Source organism: Poecilia formosa, unplaced genomic scaffold (assembly GCF_000485575.1).
Source record: "Poecilia formosa unplaced genomic scaffold, Poecilia_formosa-5.1.2 Scaffold297, whole genome shotgun sequence".
NCBI lineage: Eukaryota > Metazoa > Chordata > Actinopteri > Cyprinodontiformes > Poeciliidae > Poecilia > Poecilia formosa.
In genome coordinates this window covers 377,489-382,641 of record NW_006800236.1, presented here as the reverse complement: position 1 = coordinate 382,641, position 5,153 = coordinate 377,489, and the positions used below count along the sequence as shown (strand labels likewise).

Below are 5,153 nucleotides of genomic sequence, written 5' to 3'. Positions count from 1 at the left end.
CCAACTGCAAAGATGCGCCAGTCAGAAACAACCAGAGCCAGGAGGAGGGGCTCAGCGCTGTCAATCACTCTCATGCTTGTTCACCACAAATTAGCCTACTACGAAGGCTAAGGGTAGTTAGCGTCTGATGACGGTTTCCCTGGAAACTGATTGACAGCGCTAAGATCCTCCTCCTGGCTCTGATTGGTTGTTTTTGACCTCCATGCCCTCCCTATGCCCTCCCCCAGACAACAATCACTGGGGGAGGGCATGGAGGAGTTGGATCTTTTCACAGATTATTATCATTTCAGGTAACTAGTTTTCACTCAGGAAGTTTCAAAGAAAATCACCTGCGGAGGTTCCCCTAAATATCCTTCAGAAGATCCAGGCATTCTGCTTTCAGATTCTAATCTACACCTGTATTCTGAGTTTCAGTTAAAAAAGAAAACAGATTTTAAAAACAAACAAATAAACAAACAAACAATACAATACAATACAATACAATAGCTTCTAAAGTGATCAACGCTCAAACATTTCTGTATTTTGCAGCTTTGTTTTCTCGTTGTTCTCAAATCCTGCTTTCCAGTCTCGGAGGTTTGAACTTTGAGCCGGGGAATACCTTCAGAAACACGATAACCACAGTTCAAACACACAAAACCATGACATCGTGACTGACTGGGAAAAATAACCATCATTTGTGCAGGTAAACAACAAGTGTGCAACTCTACATTTGGGACAGCAGCATTTTATCTCAGTGTTTTGGTCTTAGAATAAAAAGAAAAGATGCTCGTTAGCAGAAATTTAAGCTCTTATCCAAACAGAGCAATGAGAGCATCCACCTTTTCTTTAACAACAACCGACTCTGCATAGTGAAAGTAATATGTAATTATGGTTTTTTGCTAGTCACTGAACCCTTGTTAGCAAGTATTCTGCTGAACATGCAGCCTTAGCTGATAGCTGATGTTTTTTTTTTCGGACTGAAAGTCCCTGAATTGTGCTGAGACGACGTGTTCTTTTGACCCCAAATTCTGCAAGTCTGCACAAGTCCTGAGCAAAAATCATTGTAACTGATGAGGACAAATAATCTGACAGATATGTGAACTCAATCGGCTGCACGAATTGCATGTATAGATGGAGAAATAAAAAAAGAAAAAGGAAGCTACACAGCTGAAAAGTAAAGAGGAGGGGGTTTCAGGTCAGATGCTCTTGACCTCGTACTTCCTCTGCAAATAAGCAGGAATGTCGAAGTTAGAGTCCGGGGAACACCAGACTGCGAAAACATAAACAAAGAAAATCTGTTTGTTGAAGGGTTTCAGAAATGAAATGAAAGTAGAATTAATTAAAAAAAAACATAATATTTAGACTTAAGAAAGATTTTATTGTCCTGTTTCTTTTAATGTAGTCAAATAAATGCAATTAAAGCTTCCTGTTTTGGGATGTGAAGGTTCTCTAAATGCAAATGAAATTTCTATTTAATTTCAACAGGAACCTACACCATCTAAAAGTCCTGCAACATTTAGATGGTCCATTTACCTGAATCAAAAGTCTGAATGACCTTCTCTGCATGCAGAAGGTCTCAAGGTACTTCTCAAGGAATTGAGGTGCATTTTGTATGCATCTCAAGCTAAATGCATGCAAGTTCTCAAGCTATTTGATTCATATGTGTTCAAGCAGACAAATAAATGTTGCAGGAAACCATCTTAAGACATGTTTATATGCACTAAATCACTAAATGAGTCTTCAGGAAAGAGGAAGTGAGAGGAAGTGTTCACCCAGCAGGGCAACACAGAACAAACAAGCACACATATCTAAGTAGGTGCAAGTCACACTTATTTACAATTAAATTAACCTAACAGTCGTGTTTCTGGACCGTGGGAGGAAGCAGGAGTTCTTAGATGGGATTTGAATCCACGACCTTCAGGCTGCAAACTGCGCGAGCCTCACATCACTCTGACTAGACCCGCCCCACAGAGTAAACCCCGCTCCCTCATTTCAAATTATATGGACATGAACTACAAAGACCCCGAAATAAAAACAGATTAAAAACGACATAAAGTGGCTTTACAAAACAAGTGTCACAGAATAAAACATTATATAAGCAAATGCATCTCAGTCATTTCTAATATTATTATATAACAAATATTTATTTTATTTCAGGTAGTATTTATTACCAATAAAGTATTTTTTTGTTTTCAATTTGGAGTTAAGTGGCTCTTTATACAAATAATAGTTGATTAAAATTACTTAGGGCAGAATTTTCTTTAAAAAAAAAATCTAAAATTAAAATCTTCTGAAAATTGTGCAAAAAAAGAAAAAGGAAAAAAAATTGTTTAGCTTTTCTTTACATTTGATCCTAAATAGGCTTTTTCCCCTCCAACTTATTCAACTAAATAGCATGCAATTATTTGAGTGCAGCAAACATGCGATCTTCAGTTTGGTTGATTCTGTTTGATGAAATTTATTAATGAGTACCAAATATTACTGTAAAAAATTGGATTGTGATTAGTGTTAGTGTCCTAATGATCAGTCTTTCCATTTTCACATGAACTTTAACTCACCATCCACTTCTTGATGTCTTAATATTTGAATTCCGCATGAAAAAGTTTCAGTGTTTTCTTATGTTGAACCATTTCTAGAGCCTGAAACGCAGGAATCCTGACTACTAAATGAGAAACAGGTGGCTGATTGGCTGCAATGACCAAAACCAAAGAGAATCAATTTTAGTTACACACTGTAAAATGCAGAACAAAGAAACTAACATGAAAACTTCAATTATGAACACAGATGAAAAGTAAAACCAAAACATCCCAGAATTGCAACATATATTTCAGTCAGATAGAAAATGAACATAAAACATTTTGTCATGTAGGTTGTCTGATGGTTCTGTAGTCAAAAGCAGCACAAATTTAACTTTTAAGGTAAAAAGAAAAAAAAAAAAAACAAGAAAGTTGCTTTATATTTAAAAGCATCCTTAGGATGCAGAACTTGAGTTTTCACTTTTGTTTCTTTCCAGGGGGAACTTGAGCTGAAAATTCTAAATCATCATTATCATAAAAAAAAAAAAAATTATGAGGAAGACCTCAAGCTCAAAACCACATCAATACAGTAAGTCCAATCCACACTTTGATCAGAAACAGAAAAAAACGCACCAACCTCACAGTCTGTGTCGGTTACTGAGGTTTTGGCTTCACTAGAAGGATCTTTACAGAGTTGCATAATCTGGAATATGCTGAAACAGAAAACTTGCAACTTTGCTAACACATTTCTTTTTCTATCAACATTATCATGACCCCACCACTAGGAGGCCTCTGATTGCAAAATCCATGCAAAATGCATCTTAATTCCTCCAAACTTGATTGATCAAGCTACAATCTCGTTTGTTTTATGTAAAATACGCACCAAGTTATTCATTAAACATGAATGAAAGTCACTCCCAGTTTTTACAGCGGAGCAATATTTTTTTTTTTCTAATCTAATGAATTGATTAAAGTCCAGTTTAAGACAGAAAAAGTACCGCAGAGACCAAGTGCTCACTGGTTTGGCTGGTCTGCCAATTAACTGTCAGAGAAAAAAAAAAAAAAAAAACGTTTATTCAGAGCCAACAGAACATTTCAAGGTGCTTTCAGGAGAACTTGATTTTCCAGTTACAACTTCCCAAAGACATTCTGATTTTCCCCTGCTTAATCACTGAATATGGCTGCTTGATAAATACATTGACATGTGTTATGTAATAAACTGTCTCCGCCAGACTATCCAGACTGGCTACAATGCTTTTGCCTCTCCTTTTGGTTGACATTTATTTGCAAAATGTACATTATTTTTTTAAATATCTTAATATTAAAATATTTTGAATTTAAAATTTTGTCTATTTTGTTAATCAAACCTATTAGATAGCAATTTTAAGTGACCTCTTTATTGCTTTGAGGCCTGTATTTTGACTATAAGTACCCTCGGGTGCCCCCTGCTGGCTTAGACGCGCGAAGCAGATTCCTAGTTTGGTGCTGCTGTTGTTTTTCTTTATTCCACATTTGCAATATAAAGGGAGTACACTGCTGAATGGCAATTGTAGAAAAGGCTAGATTTATTTAAAAAATAATAATAATGAGAGTTCGGTAAAAGAAAAACAAATATGTTAAAAAAGGAAATTTGAGTTTATTTTAAATATATATATATATTTTTATCACTTTTTGGCCCAATACGTCAGACTAGGACTTGACACACACTGAGAGGTTGATCACTCTGTGTGATCCAAACCCAAATTTCCACGGTCGAAGAGACGGCTGATTGCACCAGTGTAACCTCAATATTGGTTTTGATGCCCTATTTAGAAAATTGGTTGCGCTCTAGAACTCTTACCAAATAAAGAGACACTTCTTCAGATCTGGTTTCAGTTATCTGACTCCAGCAGGGGGAAAGACATTACGCAATCAGTCTCTAAATGTGGCCGTTGTTAAAATCTCTTATGTTCTGCTGTGAAGTCAGCTGTAACGCTTGAGGCCATCTTGAGAGCAAATGACAAATTTTCCAGGAAGTGGTGACGAGTGGTTTCATTATGTCCAAAAGAAACAATGAGCCATAGTTGGAGCTAATGTTTTTTGGTTAAAAATGTGAACTTGAGATGTAACATAAAACCACAGACACAATAGATGTTTTGTCTGTTTTTTCCAACTGCGATTATATATGTCTGTATGTAAAATGAGGTTGGTTTTGTAATATTTCTAAATGTTTTCCACCTCTGATCTAAAAAATATCCAGAAAATTTCAACTCAAAGCAAATCAGTTGATGCAAACATGTAGAAACTGATACCGTAACCACTTGGTTACAGCAACTTTCTGTATCACTTGAGGACATTATCAGAATTTTAGATATTTCCTTTAAACTGTTAGTGAAAATTATGAATCAGAGTGAAGTCACAAACATGACATATTATACCCACGCATCAATATATACAGAAAATAAGGAGCATTGCAAAAAAAAGTGAAATCACAAAGTCTGGACAAATCTCTAAAACTGATGAAAAGACAACATGGAGACACTGCAGGAGTTTCCGACTGGTTCTTGTTGTGTCCTGGATGCAACAATCTGTGTTCTCCATGGAGACAAAATAGTAAAGTTGAAACATGGAACCTTTTCCTTAAAAGGAAACATACAGGTAGAGGTTTTTAATAAAAGC

General features: G+C 35.9%; 1 long non-coding RNA gene across 1 annotated transcript; it reads right to left on the bottom strand.

The window, feature by feature from the left end:
• Nucleotides 1-942: 942 nt before the first annotated feature.
• On the bottom strand, nucleotides 943-2,784 carry LOC107832926 (uncharacterized). The gene is made up of 2 exons (XR_001658652.1): nucleotides 2,538-2,784; nucleotides 943-1,249 (listed from the first exon to the last, which is right to left on the bottom strand). It is a non-coding gene; the product is annotated as an uncharacterized LOC107832926 (long non-coding RNA).
• Nucleotides 2,785-5,153: the final 2,369 nt, after the last annotated feature.